The following is a 27,208-nucleotide window of genomic DNA, read 5'->3' as shown; positions in this document are numbered from 1 at the left end:
ACAAATATATCCTTATATTTTAATAATGTAACATCTCATATGTCAACCAACGTATTATTTCAGCATACTAGCTTCAACAAATGTCATCCTGCCAATTGTTTTACCTCTATTTTATTTGATGATAGTTATTTGTTTATATTTGATTCATGGCTTTATTGCTCAGATACCTGTTAAGAAGTTCAGACACCTTAGCTTTTACTAATGACTATGTTAGGTTCTTGTATTCTTGATAAAGTGTTTGAGTGAGATCGGTTTATGCTATCCTCCCAAATCTCTCTCATAATATGGATTTTATCATTTATGAATTGTCTTTGCATGAATGTTAAACCTTTGGAGTTGGTTTTTCACGAATCTAATTGTTGAATCATAGAGGAATAATATTTGATAAGTTCAATTGCTAATAACAATTTCGAACACTATCTTAAATTTAACATGTATGGATGTATTTTTTAGAGGTGTATTCAAGGTATTCATCTTCATCATTCCTGGTATTGTGGAAAGCCTATAGGTTGGATATAGTGAGCTTCTAAAGTACACCTTTATGCTTACAACCTTGACCTTCATTCTTATATATAGGTAATTTAGGTTAACATATTTATTTCTTTACCTTTTTTAATATGGTTTTTAATTGGTCATATATTTCAGTTTATTGGCCAGGAGCAACTAGAATGGTTACATTGGAAATTTCACTTCACTTAGCCCTAACCTTCTAGCTGGTTCGATTAAGAGTAGGCCTGATTACATTTTCGCTTCTCCTTTACATTGCATTGAACCTACATTTTTTTCCTTATCGAGTCATTGCATTTGCTTTGTTTTCCTATTTTTTGTCTTGCATGTTTCCTTTCATTTCAGTCTTACATTTTTTCCCTTTAGTTGATTTTTCTTTTCTTATTGTTTCATTTCTTTTCTTTCAAGTTTCATTTAATAAGGTCATGCATGGAAAATACTCTTGTTTGGATCAAGAGAAAATGTGGTGAATCTTTCAAAGATATTTGTGACATACATGAACACTTCGTTAACATTTTTTCCCTCTTCTTTTCTTAGGTTTGGTGTCTTTAATGGAAATGATGTCTAAATGGAAAAATATAATTCATTCAAACGGAAAGTTATAAGCAGAACCATGATTCCCATATCTATTTTAGGATATTCATTTCTTGACTCAGTATTATAATTGAATGTTGTTTTCCTACCAACCCAATCAAGTAGAGAAGAGAAAGGATAAAACTAAGAACAAGCATATAAATTTCTTGTACTCGAAAAGAGGAACCAATCATTTCCAAGCATTATCATGTAAGAAGGAAAATTCTCTAGTCTAAAGTGCTTGTAGAGTCTCTAAAATTAATACATCCTTATATTTGAATAATGGAACATCACATACATAAAACAATAGATTCAATCGACATACTAGCTTCAACAACTATCATCCTATCAATGAGTTTCCCTCTATTTTATCCGATGATAGTTGTGGGTTTATATTTTATTCATATCTTTAGTGCTCATATACCTCTCAAGAAGTTCATGCGCTTTAGATTTTACTAATGGATATGTCAGGTCCCTACAATCTTGATAAAGAGTTTTAGGAAGGTCGATTTATGCTATCCTTTCCTAATCTCTCTCATAATATGGATTTTATGATTGAATACTTATATTTGCATGACTTTCAATCTTTTGGTGGTGGTTGTTTTCATGACCCAATTTTTGACTTGTTAGGAATAATATATGACATTTTCAATTTCTAATAAAAAGTTCCAATACTATCTTGAACTTAACACATGTGGATGGATGTTTGAGATATATCTTCAAGGTATTCATCTTCATCATCCCTGCTATTATGGAAAGCCTATAGGTTGGATGGAGCCGTATTATAAATTACGCCTTTATGCTTACAACCTTGACCTTCATTCTTATGTATAGGTAATTTTGGTAAACATATTTATTTCTTTACCTTGTTTTATATGGTTTTTAATTGTTCATATCTTTCATTTTATTGGTGAGGAGAAGCTAGAATCATTACATTGGAAACTTCACTTCACTTAGCCCAACATTCTAGTTGGTTAGATTATGAGTAGGCCTAGTTTCATTTTAGCTTTTCCTTTGTATTGCATTGAGCCTGCATTTTGTTCCTCATCTAGTCCTTGCATTTTATTTGTTTTCTGTCTTGCATGTTGCTTTTCATTTCAGTCTTACATTTGTTCTCTTTTCTTGCCTTTTTTTCATGTATTTTATTTTGCATTTTGTTTAATAAGGCCATGCATGGAAACTGCTCTTGTTTGGATCAAGAGACAATGTGGTGATGATTTCAAAGGGATTTGTAACATACGTCAACACTTCGTTAACCTTTTTTGTCTCTCTTCTTTGCTTAGGTTTGATATATTTAATGTTAATGATGTTTGAATGGAAAATACAATTCATTCAAATGGAAAGTTATAAGAAGAACCCTGATGCCCATATCTATTTTAGGATCTTCGTTCATTAAATTTGTATTATAATTGAATGGTGTTTTCCTACCGACCCAATCAAGTAGAGAAGGGAAAGGAGAAAGCTAAAAGTGAGCATATTAATTTTAGAGGTATATAAGGGTCTCTACAATAGGAATAACCTCTTTTTCTCTCAATAAGTCAGGATCCCTCTTCCACCTTGTCGATATAAATGCCAATAAAATTCCAATGAGCATAATGAAATTAAAATAAGGGGTGAAAGTAGAGAAAGGTTTCCTACGCAGAGAGGTGAAGCAAGCAACTTCACAGGGGTATTGAACAGGCTCACTTACAACGAATCAATGCTTGTATTTCTTCACAATGACTCTACCGAGGTATTGAATAGGCCTATTGGAAGAAGAGAAACACCAAAGATGAAACTAGAACTATGATCATCTTAAACTCACAAATATATACTATCCTTCTCTTGGATCAAAACAATTGAGATATGGTAAGCCTTGTAAATTTGTTTAGATGAGAGAGGGGATAAGAGAGGCTATACTTATAATAAGGATAAATGGGGAAGTTGAGGTGGTCCACACAGTAAATCAATAGTTCTTGTATGACTAGAATCTATGCATAAATCAGATCTAAACAAAGAAGTTGGAGTTCTTCCAATCCATCACTAAGTGTTGTCACCTAACAAAAGCCCTCCAAAATGTTTCCCACACTTGAATTTTGGGGCCTCCTTGTGATCTTATGATCTATCATTTCAAGTTGTCCATAGTCACTTCATGATCATTTGATGTTTCACTAAAGACAAGTGTTGAAAATCACTTGTTTGCACATGCTTAGCTTGTGATGTATTCATAAGCACACCCATTTCTAGCAAGTCTAATATTTAGTGCCTACCCTTGAAGATAAGCATTAAGTGGCCTTGGAAAATAGTGCCTATGCAATCCTTAGAGGCAAACATTGCACAAATCCTAGACATTGTGTAGTCCTCGAGGATAGTATGTGCGCAGTTGTTAGGGACAGGGATTGGACAGTCCTTATGCATAGTCAGTGCATAACTCTAGTTTATAATGAGAGCACAATTTTGAAGTCGGCGTTGTCACATCTCTTAGTGGAATCTACATCATTCTTGTCTACTCTCCTTGTATAAATAGTCTAACTAAGAGTTATTTTCACAATAATGTTTCACTTTAGAGTTATATGTACTTTGGAGCATAAGGATCATTCTCTTGCTCTCAGTTGCAACTGTACTATCATTTAGGCAAGTTATCTCAATGTCACTTTTTCATGCTTTTGTTTTCGCAAGTGTCTCTTTCACTTTTGTGACTGTCATTTTTGCTTACTTTCACTTTCACAAGTGTTGCTTTTGTTTTCTTTTGATTTTGCGTGTGTAGCACTTTATTTCTTTAGATTTTGCAAGTGTCAATTTCACTTATTCTTACTCTCACAAGTGTTTCCTTTTCCTGCTTTCATTCTGTTGAGGGATCTAAATTCTCTGCCTCAACATTATAAGGGGGACCACCAGGTCGAGATCTTAGAGTAGCTCCCTTTCCATTTGGAATGGTTGTTCCAACTGGTTACAATAGGTCCAGTTACCTTCTCTCTATCTCTACAAGATTAAAGTATTACTTTCACTTACCAATAGAGAAGAGGCATCAGATCAACCCTCTTGTTGATTAGGCAAGAAATTTATCCTTAAGATGATCTAGGGCTCAGTCAAGCCATAAGTAAATTTTGCCTCTTTGATAAGAGGACTTCTAGGAATGTATAATTAAATCTAAATGCAAGCAAAAGGAAAGAAATACTAAGCCTATCTCTATTAGGAAGATATATACCTAACCTAACCGAAAGCACATCAATTAAATGATTGAGATTTCAACATGTCTGGTTTATTATGAATATCTGGCTAATGAAGTAGTACAATTAATTGATATTATAATTTACCAAACATGTTGTTTAGAGACCTATTAACAATGAATGATGAACCAATAACATTGGGAAGTAGTCCTCATAATGCCAATGGAAATTAAATCAGAATTAGATGATATATTTCCGAGTAAATAGTAACTAAGACATTCAATTTAAGCATAAGAACATAAGAGGAAATTAAAAATAGTTATATGAAACAAATAAATTAGATAGCTAATCTGTAAGACATGAATTCATATCTACAATAGTGCATAATATTAATCCAATTATCATAATTCTTCCATAAAAAATGAATTTCATATTAAAAATAATAGTATTTCAAATACAAATAAATTTGAACTTGTTCTCTTGCTCTATTCTTTGAATCTAATCTCCTACAATCTTCTCCAAATCATAAACCCCACTGCTAAAAGCAAGAGTTGCAATAGTGCAAGCTCTGCCTCTCATACATAGTTGATATTTGCAAAAGATAAATACAAACAATTCCCATATCTTAGATTGATCATCTCTACCTACAGCCTGAAATCCATATTACAATAGTGTTTTAAAAATTACAAAATTGTAGAAGAGAAGCATTTTGCTCATTATACAAACCATTATTTATAACTTACAAAATGAATTCCAAAATAGGAGAGTTGTTGAAGAGTGATTTTGCTCCAACAATTTTCATTGGTTAAAATTATTCCTCTTCTATTACTGGAAAAATTCCATTGATTGAATTTTTTTTCTCCTCATCTCTTCAATTTTTTTCCTATCAAAACCAATCAAAATTTAATTAAAATTGAATGAAAATAAAAAATATCAAATCTGACAAATAAAATATATTCAATTAAAACTCAAATAACATAAATAAATAAATAAAAGGAAATATGAGCTTTTCGTTGATCCCTGTAAATATCTTATTTGTGAAAGAGAACATAGTGGAATGGATCTTCACTCAATAGGGACTATGAGAAAATCAAAATGTAGAAAAGTAAACTCAAAAAATTAATTTTGTTTACAAATTCGGAGCTTCATTTTATACTGAATTTTAGAATAAATTAACGGCAAAATATGGTCATATAACCACCTAAAGAATATTCTCCATGATTGTATCTATCCAACAAGCCATCGTGGGCCTCATTTGGCCAAGTAAAACTCAACTTATGAGCTTCCAAAGTTAAAGTGTCAAAATTGCCATTATTCTAGAAAATTTTCTCCCTGGGCCAAAAGTAGGAATTTTTTAATTAAAATCTAATTCTAAATTACATTATCAATAAATATTTAATTAATATTAATTTAATTGCAGTTACAATATTAAACTAAGTTACACATTAATTATATAGAATTAAAATAAAAATTAATTAAAAATTAAAATAGATTAAAAATTAATTAAAATTAAAGTTATATTATATTATAATTAAATTATATTATAATTATAATTAAAATATAATATAATATATATTATAGTATAAAATTTATATAAAAAAAGTCAAACCAAAAAGACATACATGGACATGAAATAAGAGGAGGGATTTAATGGAGGAGCGGGAGTCATAAGGTGAAGAACCTTATAATAAAATTAAATAGTCACGACATAAAATCGAACACCGGAGGTCGAAGGCGAAGTAATATTGAAAGTTTTAAGAAGTGAATTGAATGAAAATGCCAATATCTGATATGCCGATATCGAGAGACTTTTTTTAAATATTGAAAAAACTTTGTATCAGGAGTTTTTATATCGAGTATTTTTATATCGGGACTTTTGTAAAGGAATAGAGGAGGTGAAGTGAAGTGGGGTCCACTTGCAGTGGAGTTAAAAATCCTACAAAATGGAGTACAACCACTTTCCAATTTTGATATTTTGGGTCTCGTAATTTCTTTTAAAATTATAAATTGGAATAAATTACCGAGATCACAAAGGCACATTATTTTAATTATTGTATAGTTTGGTTGGGTGATTTTGTAAGACCGTTAATGAAAAATGAAAGAATTAGTAAAAATTAACTAGGGATTTAAATTTACAATGAATTACTAATTTAATTACAAAAATTAAAATATTATACATTTTGTACATTTTTTAATCGAGATGGTAAAAATTATCGAACTTCAGATGAGCACCATTTGCAAATTGTGTAACCAAATGATATGAAATGAGTACCAATGGAAAGATAGCAAAAATTTGTACTCAATGAAGTAATCAAAATATAAATCCGAGAAAAATGAAAAAATGGCAAAATTGTAGGACACTTAACCAAAAGAAAATATTAAAAGGTGATTTAGCCAAAAATTTATGGAAAGGGTCCCCATTATTTGAAGTAAATAAGTCAAAAATGAGGGGTGTTGGGTTTTCCCTACAACATTGACTACACACTAGGAAGAACCAGTTATCTTTGGTTGAAGATAATGAAATTTAATTTACCCAGAGGTTAAAAATAATGGAGTCCGTTGAATCGTCAAACAATAAAATATTTCCATGTGTCCCACATAAATAGATTTAGCAATATCAGTTTTAAATGATAAGTGCTCAAAATCAGACTCGAGTAAAAATCATGAATCCAAATTTGGGAAAATTTCATTTTAGAATTACCTCTTATAAGAAATAGAAGAAGGTATAGATAGGAGTTTTTTTTTATAAAGGTCTTAAATCTTTGCAAAAAGCTAGCCTCCAACCTAAGCCAAAAAAGGATCTCCTTGGTTTTGCAAACTGCGTGAAATTCCCTTTCATAAGGGGAACCACTTAAAAGATCGCACACATTCTGAGTAAGAATAAGGTGCATGCTTCCTTTAAGCCCTCCAGCACTATCCGTAGCTCCCTTAAGTCAGTCAAGGATCCTGTTGAACCAAAGATATGAAAGGTGTTTACTTAGTCCCTTTCTCATGTGGAACACCCTATATTGGAGAAACGGGTCATTCCATCAAGCAAAGGATCCAAGAGCATGTCGCAGATATTAGGCATAATATATCCTACTCGTCTACCTTATCTGAACATGCGTGTAATACTAAACACCACATATGTATTGAAGATTCCCGTGTTTTAGCCAAAATTGATCACTTCCATCATAGGAAGTTTAGGGAGGCTTTAGAAATTGAGAAGCACGATAACAATCTAAATAGGGATAAAGGTTGGAAAATTAGCAGCAACTGGATCCCTGCTTTCCATTCCTAGTTTTTTTTTTTAGTCTCCTTTTTATTTAATTTTATTATTTATTCATTTATATTCATTTATTTGTATCATCATATATATATATATATATATATATATATATATATATATATATATATATAAATTGATCTCGTTTTTGATAATTTTTATTGATCATGCTTTTGACTTCCTTTATTTTCTCCATATATATATATATTCTTTCTTTTTTCAATACATGAGGATTTTTTTGAACGTTTGATTTCTTTTTACTGTGAATACTATATATAGATATATTAACTTTTAATGGATGAATTTGTTTTCTCTGAAGCATCTACACTTATATATATATTGTTAATGTTAGATCAGATACTCCACCTTTTCCCTGATGATGAACCACAGTAGCGGGTTTGAAATGTTAGCTGCAAGAAATTATTCGATGTGATCTCTCCAAAATAAAAAATCTCTTCTAAAAATTATGGATCTTGGAAGTCTAAACTCAGGAATATATCCATTGTTATGGATGGTCTCTGACATCATTTCACTACCAACGAGCTTGAACAGTACCCTAGCGAAGTTGTCTTTTATGCCATACAAGCCTAGGTCTATTGTTAACGAGCGTCCATAGCCCCGACAGGTTTACTTGTATTTCTCATGCTTCCTCTTTTAATCACCCTTTTGATAAGCACATTTGCAAGCTTTAGTTTATGATGTATCTGAGTGAAAGAGGTGGGATGGTAATAGAGACTTATGTTAATGGATACAATACTTTCATAATGTTGACTCCAAATTATTTTCCCGCGACTATCAATCAAAGGCTTTTATAAAGTGGAGGGGTGGGAGGGATCCATTGAGTTAAAATCAAGTTAGTTCTTTCCTTGAAAAGGTAAACCCTATCACTTAGAAAGGATGTGTGTTCCTCCATGAAAAATATTTAAAGAAAGAGGGCTTTATGGTTCCATAAAGATATACCTTTAATGATAAATGAAATTCATTGAAATAGATAGAGTAAATATTTCCCATGTATTCCAACCATTGTTGGGTGAGGAAAAGGCCTTTCACGTGAATCATGGCGTAGTCACCAAAATGAAACCATAAGCAATGGAGAAAAAAAAATCTAGACTGAAATGAAAGAAGAAAACAAAAACTCTAATCATGTCAAAAATGAGGAAAGGAGAAGTTGAAAGACAAGCCCAAATTAAATTAAAATAACAAACCCAACAAGACTAATTATACAAAAGTCTCAACATAAGAGTAAAAGAAGATAAGCATGTGAACATTCATTCTATGTTATCTTGCAAAGTTATAAGAAATGAGGCTGTCAAAATGAAATGGGTGAATAACAATTTTGAGAGATAATAAGCTAATGAGAAGTCTCTATCTGCTACAATTTTTCTTGTCCATAAGTAAAACCCTACATAAAAGGAATCTTAACAATTTTCTAATAAAATTAATGCTTAAGAAACAGACTAAAGGTTCAGAAGCTCCCCAGCTTAGTTGTTTTGATGAACAATCATTACTACTACTCGAGAACTCGAAAGCTAACAGGGAGAATAAGCTCCAAATTTGATCTGGTAAAGGTGTGAAAATGGATCATGAAGATCCGGGAGATATCATTTTCTCTAATAAAAATAACCTTTTCTTTTAATTAGAGTTAAAATTATGAAGAATTTGAATTTTTTGGAATCCTATTGACCCAAATCATCATTTATTAAATCTAAACCAAAGCAAGCATTAAACTAGAAGAAAGCAATGTAATTTGTTCAAGGATTAAAATTTAAACCAAATCCATCAGAAAAGAGAATAAATATATGCTTCTTTATGAATTGCAGTGATGATTGTTCTCTTTGTCTTTCCATTCTGAATTTATATAAGCCCCAAAATATTGAAATCAATTCAAAGTCCCAAACAATGTAGCAATTATGTATATGAAGAGGACATACAAGTATGGAGCGATATCAAAATTTCAAATAAAAGAGAATTAAAACATGAATTAACTATGGTCCATTACCTTTACCCGTTTCAAATTCCTTATCAATTGCTACATTTCCATAGTGGTTATGCAAGAGTGCCTTAAAAGCAAATCAAGATGCTCAGAAAAAGATGATTGAGATAATAAAACGTGCATCTAGTAATGAGTCAAAGGAAAAAACATAAACGAACCACAAGTGATGAAATTTCTGATTAGCGAAGCAGATTGCCAAGAAGAGTAAAAGAGGCCAATGCACACATACTATGAAGAATGTATATACCTAAAGTCACAAAGTCATCCTGATGAATACATACTTGGATTTGATGAAATTATGATTAAAATACATCCAAGCTTTTGACCACCATGATAACATGAAAGTAGCATATATATAAAGATAATCAAACAAGACTTAATGTTAGCATAGTGAAAGATAAAAATGAATTGATAGGAGACCTATGAAGATACTTCACCCGTTATTCTAAATTTCTTAGTTTCTGAGAGAATGAAAGTGAAAGGTGAGAGGTCAAGTTCTCCAAAAATTCTTAATGGGAAAAAATCTGATATACAAAGACTTTGCTTCATAATGTTTTCAACGACATTTGTTTTCAGAAGTTTAATTGAATTTCACCTAAAATATAAGAAGTCTCGATATGTAGAATATTAAAGGGATGCAAGATCTTAGAACAATTTTTTTTGTAACTTTTACAAACAAAACTTACTATATTGATCATGTCTGATAATGTATGCTTTTTAAATGTAGATTATGGGAACAATTCCTTTTTAGTACATAAAACATAGACATATTGGAGGTAAAAGTTTCCTAAGTGTTTATAAAGCAATTGGGATGACTTTAATTCTGATAATGAGATAACTTGAAGTTTTGTAAAAAAATGATTGCAATATAACTTACATTTACCTATAAAATAAGCTTCTGAGGAAAGGAGTAAGAGATTTAATGAGAATAAATCAGGTGTCAAAGATCTCGAAAAATTTTTTGAAGCTCAAATCAACTTACAAGACTTCGAAACCACAAGATTCCTGTGAAGAAAATGAGATAGGGTCCATTTCCTCTGCTAAGTGTAATGGACGTGACAGTGGGGGAAAAGGTAATGTGGATCTTAGAGAACTAAATCTCAGGATTTGTTTTAAATGCTTCTGATATAATATGAATCCAAGAGTCCAATAAGCCAGAAAGTCAACAATTATCAGGAAAGATCTCGGAAAAATGAAAAGCATAGGATTGAGATTCCAAAATTCACCAATTAGAGGCTCCAAGTCCCTTCAAAAGAAAGAAACATGAATAAAGGGAAAGAAATGTGAACAAGTGTGATGCAGTGGTTCAACTCAACTCAGTAATTGTAAGATTTAGAAAAGACATAGATAAGATCATGTATAATTTCATTTGCTACAAGAGCTTTGTGGAAAAAATTCCTCCGTTCGTAGCAAATCAGAGAGGAGTGTAAGCATTTCATTTCAATGACATCGATTAGAGGTAGAATATGATTATTGACTCATATTTCTAAGTAAAAAAAATGAATTCATGTGGGTCTGTACACATGATCATATTGGAAGAAAAATATTGGAGAAATCACTTGGCTATACTTTAGAAAGTTACGATATATTAAACTTTTGATAAATCATATTTAAAGAAATATGCAGAGGAGGGAAGTGATATCGGAACTTCCACATTGACGATAGTATATCGGGAATTTAAAGGGCAAGCATCTAATATGAAAGTCCTGATATAGGATGAGGATGGGAATATCAGATAGTAGAAGTAAGAGGAATCGGGACTACCGGGAGTGTAGTGAATAGGTGCTCCTTATAAAAATTCTGATATGATAAAGATGGAGGTATTGGGGAGGACCAAATATCAGGATACCAAATATCAAAATATCGGGAGACCAGGATGTCAGGACATCGGGACATTGGAGAATCAAAATATTGGATTGTTGGGATATCAAGCATTTTATAGCACAGTACACTTTATAAGTTATGATATTTGTGAAGGCCGATATGCAAAGTTGCAGTTGTGGGGCTCACAACTATTAAAGTTTTTAATTTAAAAGGAAGTGCCCAACGCAAATTTTCCTTTTAAGAAAACTCCCTTTAATAATTATATTAACTGTCGTAAATATTTGATGGAAGAATGATTTTATCGTAACTTATTTATGAGGAGATTTACGATATTAGAATGATCCAATACGAATATTTCGATAATTCATTAAAGGCATATTGGGGTTTTAATGAATAGAAGAAAAAATAAAGACTACCCAAATTCTGATGAAACAAGAAATACTTCTGTGAACATGTTGTAGATTTAGAAACGGTTGGATGCTTGCTTATTTAAAATCTCCAAAATCAAGTCAATGAAGAACTGCAAAAATAAAAAAAACATAAATAAGAAATGAACTATGAAAAAGAGAAAATCAAACAATAGATGAAGATGAAATTGTTAATGCATACCTGGAAGAATATTGTTTGTAATTTTACCTTATGAATCTTCACATTCTCCAATGCATTTCTCAAAATTCACATATGTTCAACATCATCTACTTATTCAGTAAAAACTGCTAAGTAATGAACTTTCAAATTGCATCTACTTCAAATTTATCGGAGGAAAAGAGTGGTGAAAATGAGCCTTTATAAACACTTGTGAATAAAAAATTGCCAAGGAATATCAATTCCTTAGAAATTCTTCATAAAATATTTTATCACAAATTTTTTTATATTTTTTACAATGAACTTTTGCAAAAATAAGACAATCAAGTGTTTCACAAATATGAATGATCCAACTATATAAGAACTCTGATATGTTCTAAGCTTCTTTTCCAAAACATGAAAAGGGATGCCATGAAAAACTTGGATTCATTACTTGCTTATTAAAAATCATAAATAATAAAATAAATGCAATCAGAAAAAAGAATTTAAATATAAATCAATCTATCTCTAATTCTAACTAAAAAGAAACATGACTAGGTATATTATATATCTGAGGGTTCTACGATTTGTGTTTTGTGAATTAGTTTCTGGATCAATCACATTAATATTGGCTAATGTGTTGACATTTGAAACCATCTTATGTTGTTCATGTTCAGGAAAATTTAAGATGTGAAAGTCTGATCATATGGAGGTAATGTGTATAAATAAATAAATGAAAAGCTAAACTAGGAGGAGGAATAATGGTAAGGAGCCAACGTGACTAAACTGCTAAAATGATAATAGAAATTGAAGATTTATTTTAATATTAAACGTAATGTGATATAAAGTGAAAAATATAAAGAGTTTAATGTAAGTAATATTAGAATTCGGGTTTCTATAATGAACATAATGTATTAGGTAAAGTTATTAAAAGTTAAATTTTAATATGAAATGTTAATATTAAGATAATGTAATGTAATAATTTAATAAGAATTGATAAAGAGGGGAATATGTCAAATGTATTAATAAAGGAATAAGATAATAATGAGAAGTTTAGTAAGGGCAATACATTTAATATTTAATATGAAATATGATGGATTTAATACTTAATATGAAATGTGATGTATAAATGAAGTTAATATAAGGTTAATGTAATGTAATAATAAATAATTAATGATTTATAATTTAGAGAATAGTTAAAGAGTATTAAATTAATAAGTAGGATAATAATGATGATTAGTGAGGGAAATAATGTGGTTAATTAGAGATAGATTTCGGTGGTTAAGTTGGGAATCCAATTCTCACTTATTTTCCATCCATCATCGCAATTAAGGTTATCAGGATGCTTTCTTATCGCTATTTTCTATTGTAATAGCAATCAATTTTGTCAAGGACAAAGGTGTTTTCAATACAAATTTGACGTTTGGTTTTATCGGAATGCTCAGCTAAAGCTAAGGTTTTGGAACCATTGTGTTTTATGTCAGCAACATGTTCTTGAATCCTAGTCATAATGGATCGGTCAGTCTCTCTAATGTATGGTTTTCAACATGAACATGGAATTAAATAAACTCCTTTTTGACATTTAGGATCAATGGGATATTTAATAGATTTGAGATAGTTTCGAATTGTGTTGATAGTTTTGAAAGTGGTGTTGATATTTTTCTTTTTTTAAATATGGGAAATTTTGTCAATAGTTCCCATGATGTAGGGGATGTGTACTTTACCAACCACATTTTACACTTCTTGTTTATGTTTAGGCCCATTTTCAACATTTTTGAATGCTTTGATTCCTAGATTTCTTTTGTATCCATTGTTTTCAAATACATTCATGAGATGGGTCTTTTCTTTTTCAAACCATTCTTTGTCTAAAACTCTCACAAACCTGGTTGATAGGGTATTGAGAACACCATGTTTCTGAGTATGATGATGGTGAGAGTTAGCTTGGAGGTATTTTTTGGTGTGTGTTTCTTTACGATAGACTTGGTGGGACACATAACCATCATGATTCCTAGTGATTAGGATGTCAAGAAAGGGAAGGCTACCATCAACCTCAACTTCCATAATGAATTTGATAAAGTTAGATTGACTATTAAGGTGACGCGTGAACCTATTTAATTTTCCTCTTCAATGTGACCAAATGATAAAGGTTTCATCGATGAATCTTTTCCAAAGTTTAGATTTGAAGGGGGAGGATTCAAGGGATTTGGTTTCAAAGTCTTCCATAAATAGATTAGAAATAATAGGAGATAGAGGAGAGCCCATTGCTACAATGCAAGTTTTCTCATAGATTTCACCTATAAAACTGAAAAAAAGTGGATCTAAGACAAACTTCTATCGACCTGGTGCTGTCAAGATCAATGATTTTTCTAATGGCTTCCATGTCTCCATCAATGGGAATGTTGGTGTAAATATATTTCACATCAAAAATAAACAAGATATAATTTTCATCAAGAGTCAAATGTTTAATTTCATTTATGAAGTGAGTGGAGGCTTTGACAAAAGAACTTGTGTTGCCAACAAATGTTTTATGTTTCCTAGCTAGGTGTTTTGCAAGATGGTATGTAGGTCCACCTATAGTATTGAAAATGGGTCTTATAGGAATACCATCCTTATGGATCATAGGGGCTCCATAGATTCTTGGTGTGTATGGATTGTTTTATATTAGTTTTTTGTTATCACACTCATTACTCAATTTTATCACGTTGCATACATCATTGGAGATTTTTTTTAAGAGTTTATTATTTAATTTTATGTAACATCCACTATTATTTAGATGATCTAACATATTTTCATTATATTCATTCTTGTTTATAATGAAAGTAGCTCCTCCTTTGTCGGTTTTCAAAAAAACAATGTTAGGGTTACTGTTCAAGGCCTTAAGAGCCAGGTATTCCTATTTGGAAATGTTGCTATTGGGCGGATTAGATTTCCTGAGAATAGTAGAGAAATATTGTCTAATTATTTCCTTAATATTGTGAGATACATATTTAAATATATATTCAATGTTGCATAAAATTTCTTCTATAGGGATGGTGCGAGGGGTGATAGAAAAATTCAAACCTTTCTTAAGCAGTTTGAGAATAATTCATCATTATTGGTGTCAGAAATATTTATCAGGAGTTTACTAGAATGGTTTTGATTGTTATAACAAGAGGTGGAATGAACATTAATAATGTGAGAGGGATGGGAATCTACGAAATTGAGAGATTGTTGATTATTAAGGGAGTGCTTTAAATTTTCAAGGTTGGTAGAAGTGATGTTTGAAGTAGATATCTTATTTGAAATTTTATTTGAGAAAAAATTGTGATGAGAGATGGTTCCACTGAAGAAGTAGTTATAGATGTTTTTATCTGCAAAGCGTTCTTACATTTATCAGTGTTAAATTTTTTTATCCCATTTAATATAGAAAAGGCTTCATTATTCATAGCATTAGAGGTCTTATTAGCCATAGTATTAGATACCTTTCATTAGTCTCTATGTCATCAGTAGTATACGAAGTGTTAACCGAATTTTCATAGTGAATTATAAAAGGTCGAGTGTGTTGATTGTTTGATGATTTATTGTGAATAATTGAGTTTAAACTGGAGATTTGTGAAGGGTTAATTCTGGAATTTGAAATATGTTGATTGAAAATTGAGAGATGAGCACTCTGAGATTTTGATAATTTTTGAATTCAATCTTTTGTGATCCATATTTTTATATAAAAATGTTCTTGTAGAACCTCATACATTGGCGAAATGGGTCGATCTATTAACCAGAGGATTAAGGAACATGCTGCTGATATCAAGCACGGGAGGACCAGATCTTCAGCTTTGGCGAAACATGCAGAGAAGACCAAGCATCAAATATGCATTGAGGAGGCTAGGGTTATGGCTAAGATTTCTCATTTTCATCACCCTAAGTTTAGGGAAGCCATTGAAATTGAGAGGTCTTCTAATAATATTATTAGTGATGATGGCTGGAAAATTAGTAGTTGTTGGATTCTCACCCATTCTTCTTAGTTTTTCTCCATCATTGTCTGCACCTTTTGTCTCATTTATTGTTTGTTTTATTTACTTATCATTTTTTCATTCTTCCTTTTTATGTATTTTTCATCATATTTACCCCTTTAAATTAGGTAGAGAGGAATACCCACATTTATTTAATTTATTTATTAGTATTATTTGTTTATATAATATATAATGAATTATTTTATTCCTACTTTATCGTAGATATTATTCCCCAAATTAAAAATTTGTTATAATACATTTTTTCCAAGTCAGATCCAAAGTTTTAAAAAAATGACTAAATAAATAAATAGATAACTAAATAAATAAATGTTTAAACAATATAAAATATTTCCCTATTTGAATATAGTCGTTTAGATAAATAAATTATTTAATCAATTTAAATTATTTCCCTTTTCCTACCCTAGTAAAACATAGTTGTTTTCTTCTAGCCATTAGGATGGCCTGTCTTCCTATTTAACCTTCTACATAGATCCGTTTCTTCATCTTGTCCTGAAGATGAACCACACTGGTTGGTTCGAAACACGTCGACCAAATTATTCAATGTGATTTCTTCTGAAAAATATTTTTATATAAAGCTTGATAATCTATTGACAAGCTTGTCAAATTTCTGAATTTTCTTAATTCATTTAGATTCTTCAATTTTAAGAGCTTTTTGGGTAGCACATGCACCAATTCTCAAGCACAAAGTGGGATCAATTTGGTTTGATATTATAATATGTAAGTCAAAATCTTTTTTAGATAATGATTCTAGTTGAAAACATATTTTATTAATTTTTGTTTGAAGAAGTGACTAACTGACTCGAAGGAATATGTGATTTTTTTTAGGGTTCCTAAGGCTATGATTGATTTTGGAAAATGATAGAATGATGGAGGAATCTCTAAAACACTGTAAGAGGGTGAGATCATACTTTCTCTTTGCAATTTGTAATCTAAATCATTCAAATGTACGAATTTCTTTGAATTTTTCCCTTAAGTATAGGGAAACAATTATAGATCCAAGGCTTCTGTGATTTGTGTTTTGTGAACTAGTTTCCAGATGTGTCTCATTAATATTGTTAATGTATCGACATTTTGAACCATCTTATGTGGTTCATCTTCAGGAAAATTAAAGATGTGAAATTCTAATCATATGGAGGTCATATGTATAAATAAATAAATGAAAACCTAAAATAGGAGGAGGAAGAATGTTAAGGATATGGCAGGATTAAAATGCTAAAAGGATAATATAAATTGAAGTGTTATTTTAATAATAAATGTAATGTGATATAAAGTGAAAAATATAAAGAGTTTAATGTAAGTAATATTATAATTAGGGTTTCTATAATGAATATAATGTACTAGGTAAAGTTATTAAAAGTTAGATTTTAATATGAAATATGTTAATTTTAAGATAATGTAATGTAATAATTTAATAACAATTGATAAAGAGGGGAATATGTAAAATGTGTTAATTAATGTATTAATAAAGGAATAAGATAATAATGAGAAGTTTAGTAAGGGCAATAAATTTAATATTTAATATGAAATATGATGGATTTAATATTTAATATAAAATGTGATGTATAAATGAATTTAATATAAGGCTAATGTAGTGTAATAACAAAGAATTAATGATTGATAATTTAGGGAATAGTTAAAGTGTATTAAATTAATAAGTAGGATAATAATGATGATTAGTGAGGGAAATAAAGCGGTTAATTAGAGATATATTTGGTGGTTAAGGTGGGATTCCATTTCTCACTTATTTTCCATCCATCATCATGATTAAGGTTATTAGGATGCTTTCCTATATATATAGCCTCCCTAGATTTTTTATGGTAATAACAATCGATTTTGGCCAGCACATAGGTGTTTTCAATATAAATTTGATTTTTTGTTTTATTGGAATACTCAACTAAAGCTAAGGTTTTGGAACGATTGTGGTTTATGTCAACGACATGTTCTTGAATCCTAGTCATAATGGATAGGCCAGTCTCTCCAATGTATGGTTTTCCACATGAACACAGAATTAAATAAAGACATTTTTTACATTTAGGATCAATGGGATCTTTAACATATCTGAGATAGTTTTGAATTGTTTTGATATCTTTGGAAGTGGTGTTTATATTGTTCTTTTTAAAATATGGGAATTTTTGTCAGTAGTTCCCATGACGTAGGGGAGGTGTACTTTACCAACCACATTTTCCACTTGTTTTTTATGTTTATGCCCTTTTAGATTGACTATTAAGGTGATGCATGAACCTATTTAACTTTTCTCTTCCATGTGGCCAAGAGATAAAGGTGCCATCGATGAATCTTTTTCAAATTTTAGGTTCCAGGGGGAGGATTGAAGGGATTTGGTTTCAAAGTTCTCCATAAATAGATTAGCAATAATAGGACATAGAGGAGATCCGAATGCTACATGGAAAGTTTTCTCATACATTTCACCAATAAAATTGAAAAAGGTGGATCTAAGACAAACGTATATCAACCTTGTGGTGTCACGATTAGTGATAGTCATATTTCCAATGTAGTCATTCTCTCATTTTAACTCCTGCGTGTATGTACATGTCAATCAATAAGATTAAAACTGCAATAAAATTATTAAAAGAAAACTAAGTCTACTATATGCAGCTAACAAGTTCAGTGAAATAAAATTATTTACAAAATTATTACCTTGAAATTCTTCCAACCAAATGTTTACAACATCATAAAAACTAGCATGAATTTTAGTGAATGGTTGGAATAAGTTCAAAGGAAGAGGAAACGTCATGCAAGACTTGAGTGATACATTTTTAATAATTGAAGCCTGATGAACATTAGAAAATTCCATAATATTCCTCAACACTGGGACTTTTAGATATTTTTCAAATGAGTCAATAAAGAACGGATGAGAATTTAAAAGGTTTATAGAAGTGACCCATTGCTAGTCATAATGAAATGGTACACTCTCGGGTGCCAAAATTTGTGACGAACTTATTTTAAAATCCGAAATAATTTGGTCAAGCAAGAACAAAAAAAAAAATCAAAATAAAAAGTAGCCGATGTTCATGCTTGAAATTCTGGAATTGATTTTCATACAAACTTATTAACGCACTTCAGGAGTGTATATAGTTTGAATGTTCAAATTTCTAGGAGAATGTGTTCAAAGATTCGAAAATGAAATTCGAAAGAAAAATAGATTCAAATCGAGGGAATTAAAAATGAAGAAAATCCAAGTTTATATTAATGTTACAAATAATGGTACAACATGGGTGGGATTCATTTGTGAATATTTCTTTCCCACAAGCATCAATAGAAATTATAAAATTAAACTCATTGTTTGCTTTCTTTTGTGGGAATGGGAAGATTTCAAGATTATGATCCGAAAATGGAATTTCATCATCATAGGAATAAAAAATTGGGATAGGTTCTTGAATACCAAAATTAATATGATGATTGAATGTTTGAAAATTAGAATGGACCAGAATAAATCCTTGATTAAAATTCTCTTTATCTTCAAAAATAGATTCACCTAAGGAATCAGACAAAACCATTTCCGAAGAGAAAAGAGGTTGAGTATTTTCATTTTCTAAGTCATCATCATAAGTAACTTGATAAGTTTTATTTTCCTCTGAATTAGATGAATTAGAACCAGGCAAGTGATTGACTATCAAATTAAGATAATCTCCAGGTTTATTAGTTGAACTACTCATTAAATTTTCTCTACCAATTTTTAATAATTATTTATTAATATCAATTCCTCTATTTAATTTAAATTTGAATTTAAAGGGACTAGTTATTGATCATGAATTAAATTAATATTTTTAAAAATATCGGGGTAGAGAGAAAAATAGGAAGTTGAAGATATATACCTGAAGGTTTCTCTATGCATAGATGATTTCTTATTTCCCAAAATAGACAATCCAAATTCTTCATGTATTTGATCATTTTTCAAATTGTTTTTGAGTTGCTCCATCATTTACAATTTATTATCAGGAGATTGTAAATTAATTTCAGTAATAGACTGTGCATTGTCGACACTCTCTAGTTGATTTAATTTTTGTTGATTTAGTTGTTGTTGATTGTTGCTAATAGATTGTGTATTTTGTTGAATTTTTACTTGATCAACATTATGTAAACTTGGAGCATTTCTGGCATAATCATTAGCATTTCTAATTTCATTTCGTGCAAAATTGAGGTTGTCATTTTGAGCAAGTGTATCACTATCAACAAAGGCTGTAATTTCTGGTTCTTGACAGTTATCACAAGTCAGAGACACTAAATGCCTGAACCATCCAATTAATTGGAAGTGAGGAAGTAAATATTTGGAAAGATATTACATTAAAATTAATTTAAATCTAACATAAACATATCCTAAACAACTCTTATAACTGTAGAAATTTCACCTGTAGATCAAACTGGTAATGCAATGTACTAAAGCAAAACACATGATGTACTTCTTCAAAACATTATGCAGAAGCAAAATTGATTTCAGCAACATCAACCATAAACACATATAATTGATCAAGAGAAATAATCACACATAACATAGATATATCACTGGGGAAAGAACCAACATAAAACCCCCAACACTATATTATTAATCAAGTGGAAATCCTCTTTTGTATACAAAAAATATCGGCTCAAGAGCTATCCTGTACTCTCTGCAACCAAATGATGTATATCATAGACTCACTATGACTCAATATGTAGGCCTAAGTCCACCAATCCCCTATTTCCTTGTGCAATTTTGATTGGGGTCCAATTCATAACATGTGACCATTGGCCCCAAATCATACCTGCTGTCAACCATAGGTCCAACTACGCAATTCTTGAGGACACTAGTTCCTCCTGCGTGCAAGGAATATTCCATGGGAAGATCCAAGAATCTGATAGTACACTTTCCCTCATTTGATCTCAACTGGGTCTCTGACAAAACTGACATGCAACAGTTATCCATGAGTGAATCCTTAGTTATCTAAAATAATAGTTGTCACATGCATGCAAGCATTAAAAAACTATATTTTATTATTTTAGCAACTTGTTAAAATAATCTAACTAGACTTGACTAGTTAGAACTAAGTCAACTGATTCTCTCATTATAGAACTCATACTTAATTCCTCAATCAGTGGAGAGAATAAAGGATAAATTCCTCAATCAGTGGGACAACTAATTTGCATGTTCTCACAAAGACTTCAAGTTTAATTTTTCCAACTAATTAACTCATGGAGATTAATCAGTTAATATTTTAAACTGTTGTTAAGACCAAATTCGATTTTACTTCCTATAGATAGACCAGGGACTGCTATAAATAGGAAGGGACCCAGAAATTTTATTTTTAGAACTTTCTATTTTTAGCAGTTTCACCTCTCACCCAAGGTGGCCAATGACCTCACTGGCCAAACTGCTATTTTTAGACATTCTATTTTTAGCACATTCTAAATTTAGCATTTCTTGTTGCCCACTTTTCAACACTCCCTCTCAACAAGAAAAGGATTATCAGCAACCCTGATCCTGTCTTTTTGGAACTCAAACTTGCCTTTTGACAATGCCTTTGTCAAAATATTTGCATCCTGTTCCTTAGTCAAAATGTACTGCAACATCATGATCCTCTTGACCACACAATCCCATAGATGATGATAGCAAATATCTATATGCTTGGACCTGTCATGAAACACTAGATTCTCAGAGAGTTTAATGCAACTCTAATTATGACAATATATCACTGTAGGATCCATCATCTGACCAAACAATCCCACTAGAATCTTCTGCATCCAGATGGCCTCACATGCAGCCTGACTAGCTGCCATGTACTCTGCCTCCACTGTGCTAAGTGCAACTGATCTCTGTTTCCGGCTATACCAAGAAACTGCAGCTGACCCAAGGTTGAAGATTCCTCCAGAAGTGCTCTTCCTGTCTGATGGACTACCTACCCAATCTGCATCTGTGAATCCTTGGAGCTTCACTCCCTCTGTCCGCCTGTACCATAATCCATACTGTGTAGTGCCTCTGAGACATCTCAGCACATGCTTTGTCGCCTTCCAAAATAACTTGGTTGGATGAACCATAGCTTGATTCAGCTGGTTCACCGCAAAGCACTAATCCAGTCGTGTGTTCACCAAATACATGAGTGAACCCACAAGCTACCTATAAACAGTAGGAGCTACTACCTCACCTGAAGTAGAATCCTCCTTCCTCCAGTTACCTGCTAGAGGAGTCTCCATGGGCTTGCACATATCCATGTGGAAGCGCCTGAGTATCTCATTGGCATACTTGCCTTGAGACACAGATACTTGCCCATCTCTGTGCCACACTCCATGCCTAGAAAGTAGTGCATGAGGCCCATGTCCTTCATCTCGAACTCTCTTGCAAGATCCTTCTTGCAAGAGTTGATCAACTGATCATCACCTGTCAAAATTAGATCATCGACATAAAGTACAATAATCAATAGCTTACCATCTACAATGATGTAGTAGAGGTTCACATCTGCTTCACTCTTGGTGAAGCCCAACCCGGTGAAATAGTTGTTGATCCTAGTATACCATGCACGGGGTGCTTGCTTTAACCCATACAAGGCTTTCTTGAGCTGACACAAATGTGACTCACAATCGAAGGTCTCAAATCCCTTTGGCTACTCTATGTATACCTCTTCCTCAATCTCCCCATTGAGGAATGTTATCTTCACATCCATCTAATGGATCTGCCAACCCATCTGTACTGATAGTGCTAGAATCGATCTAATTGATGAGTACCTTGCAACAGGAGCAAAGGTCTCATCATAGTCAATCCCCTCAACCTATGAGAAACCACGGGCAACAAACCTTGCCTTGTGTTTCTCAATACTACCATCAGCTACCTGTTTTACCTTGTAAAGCCATCAGGAAGTAACCACTGACTTGTCCCCCGGTCTAGGAACAACATCCCATACACTGTTCCGCATGATAGAATCATACTCCTCTACCATCGCATCCACCCAAACTGGCTCCTACACTCCCTCCTCAAAAGAAGAAGGCTTGGTCGCTACACACTCCCCAACCAGGGCCATGTAGCTAGTGTATCTATAGGGAGATCTCCTCTGTTTTCACTAAGAGGATGGCTACCCCACATTCTCTCTTGCATCCTGCATCAAGCTGTCAGCTTCCTGTGAGCATTTCTGCCCCTATCTGGAAGACTCTCTAGCAGTGGTGATCTCCACTACTGGAATCTCTGCATGTGGCTAATCTGCATCATCAGGAGGCTCCTCCTCCTTAGGAACTAATAGTTCCTCATCATCACGATGCAACTTGATCTCCCTCTCAAGTGATACTTGCATGGCTCGCTGCTCATCGAACTTCAGATCCCTGCGCAATACGGTCCTCTAACTGGCAGGCAGAAACACACGATAATTGTGAGGTGTATCCATGTACCCCACAAGAATTCCCAACTCAGTTGTTGGGTCTAGCTTCTTCCGAGCATCTTTGGTCAGATGACAAAAGACTGGTGATCCAAAGATGCAGAAGTGACTCACATCTAGTCTCTTCGCTGAAAAAGCCTCCATAGGTGTCTTCATCCCCAAAATACGATGAGGATTTCTGTTATGAAGATATACTATTGTATTGCATGCCTCAGCCCACAAATGAAGTGGTAGGCCTTGGTCATGCAACATCGATCGAGCTGTGCCCACAATAGATTTGTTCTTCCTTTCAGCCACCCCATTCTGTTGTGGGTTATGAGGTGTCATGAGTTCCCATTTAATTCCTTCTAAAGCATAGAAGTCCTTAAGCTACTGGGAAATATACTCTCCACCGTTATCACTTCGCAAGGCCTTTACTTTCATCCCTGGTTCTTTCTCTGCCAAAGCTTTAAAGTCACAAAACTTCAAGAAGGTTTGATCCTTCTTTTGCATGAAGTAGATCCAACATCTACATGAAATATTATCAACAAAAATAACATAATACCTTTGCTTTCCGATGGAGGCTGTAGAGAAGGGTCCGCATAAATCTGAATGAACTCGCTCCAGAACTGCTCCTGCTCTACCATCCTGATCATGAAAAGAAGATTTTGCATACTTACCCAAAGTGCAACCTTCACATGTGCTCACTTGCTCCAGCTTGCACTTGGGTAATCTGGTAGAAATTTGCTGCATGATCTTCAAAGCCCCATGATGCAAGTGGCCCAGTCTCCTATGCCATAGCTCGCCAATATCTTGGCCATGCATCACCTCTGCTTTGGAACTCAAAGTAGCACAGTCTTCTACCTGTAACTTATAGAGATTCTTCACTTGAATCCCTATCTGTTTGGTCTGTCCATTGCCTATATGCCTTAGGAAAACCCTTCCCAAACTAAAGACTACATCATAGCCTTTATCCTCAAGCAAAGCAATGGACACAAGATTCTTTTTCAACCTTGGTACATACATAACATTAGAAAGAGAGAGGGGAGAACCATGCTCCCTCTGAAACACAACCGTACCTTCACCTAAGACATGGTACTTTCTGTCAACGCCCATCTTGATCCATATCTGGAGATCCTTCTCCTCCAAAGTGCTGAAAATAGTCTTGTCACCTGACATGTGGAAAGAAGCTCCACTGTCCAAGTACCAACACATCCCATGCTGGATGAAACCATGCATGCAATAAGTGAAATCCATCTCAAATTGTGAAGCTAGAGCATCACCATCGGATTCCTTGGAGGAACCTTTCTTGGACTTCTTCCTCTTTGGGCAACTAGTAGCATAGTGACCCAACTCATGACAATGAAAGCATCTCACCTTCGACTCGTCAAACTTCTTCCCTCCTTGAGAAGACTTGGATTGGGATGCCTTCCCTTCCCCTTTCTTAGCTTTAGATGCTAAAGCCAATTTCTCTTCATCATCATTCTTTGATGAAGAAGCTCCATCTCTGGTGTTTCGTCTGATCTCCTCTTGCATCAAATCTGACTACAGTCATTCCCAATCTGGCAGTTTGTCCCTTCCATTCACTGAGTCCTGGTAATTATGCCAGCTCTTAGGAAGGCCAAGGAGTGCTAGACTCACCATATCATCATCAGAGGTAGTGACCCCTACACTTGCAAGCTCATCTCTGCAGTTGGTGAGCTTGTTCAGGAATGTAGTGATTGTATCGCCCTTCTCACACTTGATCTTTCGAAGCTTGTCCTTCAGTGCCAACTTCCTTTGATCACTGCTATTCTGATATAAATCTTTCAATTTTTTCCACATTGCAAACGGAGTCTCCTTCCCATGGAGGCTCGAGACTATGTGATCTCGAACTCCCTCTAGGATGATTCTCCTAGCTCTAGCCACGTTCTTCTTCCAGTCTGCAACCTGAGTAGCATCAGTAGGCTTAGGGACATCTTGATCAATGAAGTCCTTAATGCCATTATCTTCCAATACTGCCTCCATGTGATCCTTCCAAGCTATGTAGTTTGAGCTTCCATCAAGGGCATACTCAAGCCTCAACCCAGTGAAGGCCATCTGGATGAAATATGAACTGTGATGAGAACTAGATATCTATATCCCAAATAATAAACTTCGACTTTATTTCTCTTGCTTCTATATTGTTCCTTGCTTGATTAACTTTGCTCTCATACCATGTAGAAATTTCACCTATAGATCAAACTGGTAATACAATGTACTAAAGAAAAACACATGATCTACTTCTACAAAACATTAAGCGGAAGCAAAATCGATTTCATGAGAAACATCAACCATAAACACATATAACTGATCAAGAGAAATAATCACACATAACATAGATATATCACTGGGGAAAGCAACAGCATAAAACCCCCAACACTGTATTATCAATCAAGTGGAAATCCTCTTCCGTTTACAAAAAATATTAGCTCAAGAGATATCCTGTACTCTCTCCAATCAAAACATGTAGATCATAGACTCACTATGCCTCAATATGTAGGCCTCAAGTTCACCAATCCCCTATTTCCTTGCACAATTTTGATTGGGGTCCAATTCATAACATGTGACCATTGGCCCCAAATCATACTTGCTACCAACCATAGGTCCAACTACGCAATCCTTGAGGACACTAGTTCCTCCTGCATGCAAGGAATATTCCATGGGAAGATCCAAGCATTTGATAGTACATTGTCCCTCATCAGATCTCCACTAGGTCTCTGACAACACTGACATGCAACATTTATCCATGAGTGACTCCTCAATTATCTAAAATAATAGTTGTCACATGCATGCAAGCATTAAAAAACTATATTTTATTATTTTAACAACTTGTTAAAATAATCTAACTGGACTTGACTAGTTAGAACTAAGTCAACTAATTCTCTCATTATAGAACTCATACTTAATTCCTCAATCAATGGAGGGAATAAAGGATAAATTCCTCAATCAGTGGGACAACTAATTTTCATGTTCTCACAAAGACTTCAAGTTTAATTTTTCCAACTAATTAACTCATGGAGATTAATTAGTTAATATTTTAAACTGCTGTTAAGACCAAATTCGATTTTACTTCCTATAGATAGACCAAGGACTGCTATAAATAGGAAGGGACCCATAAATGCTATTTTTAGAACTTTCTATTTTTAGCAGTTTCACCTCTCACCCAAGGTGGCCAATGACCTCACCAGCTAAACTGCTATTTTTAGACGTGATATTTTTAGACATTCTATTTTTAGCACATTCTAAATTTAGCATTTCTTGTTGCCCACTTTTCAACAATAACTGATCACACACCTTTTTGTAATCATATTCTTGAAATTCATGAAGGAAAATCTTCGAAAATTCATCCCAACTACATATAGAGGCAACTGGAAGTGATAAGCACCACTATTTGGATTTTCCTATCAATGTACACGTAAATATTCTGCAAATAATATCTTCATCAATATTGAAATTATTTCAACTTAAATAAATTGAAAGAGATGACAAAAAGAAGATGTCTTACCATTGTATTTTACTTGAGACAGGATCTTTACTTCCTTTACTGGAGTGGTTCTTCGATGAGGTCCAATAAAGAAACTCCAAGGAAGTCTTTTACATGGATCCATACTAATAAAATAAAAATATTCAAAGAAAAAAACTTATCATGCCCTCCTAGCGCCAAAAATTTTGAGGGCTCGAACTTCTCCGCCTCAACATTATAAGGGAGACCACCCAGTTGGGACCTTAGAGCAACTCCTTTTCTATTTGGAATGGTGGCTCCAATTGGTTAAGCTAGGTCTAATTTACTTCTCTCTATCTCTACTGGATTAAAGTATGACATTCACTTACCAATAAAGAAGAGACATTAGATCAACCCTCTTGCTGATCATGCAAGAAATGTATCCTTAAGGTGATTTGGAGCTCAGCCAAGCCACAACTAACTTTTTCATGTTTGATCAGAGGACTTCTAGGAATGTAGAATTAAA

This window comes from Pinus tabuliformis, chromosome 3_2, assembly GCF_031772625.1.
Source record: "Pinus tabuliformis cultivar Carrire ecotype Pingquan chromosome 3_2, CPIR1, whole genome shotgun sequence".
In the NCBI taxonomy this organism is placed as follows: Eukaryota; Viridiplantae; Streptophyta; class Pinopsida; order Pinales; family Pinaceae; genus Pinus; species Pinus tabuliformis.
This window is presented reverse-complemented; position numbering follows the sequence as displayed.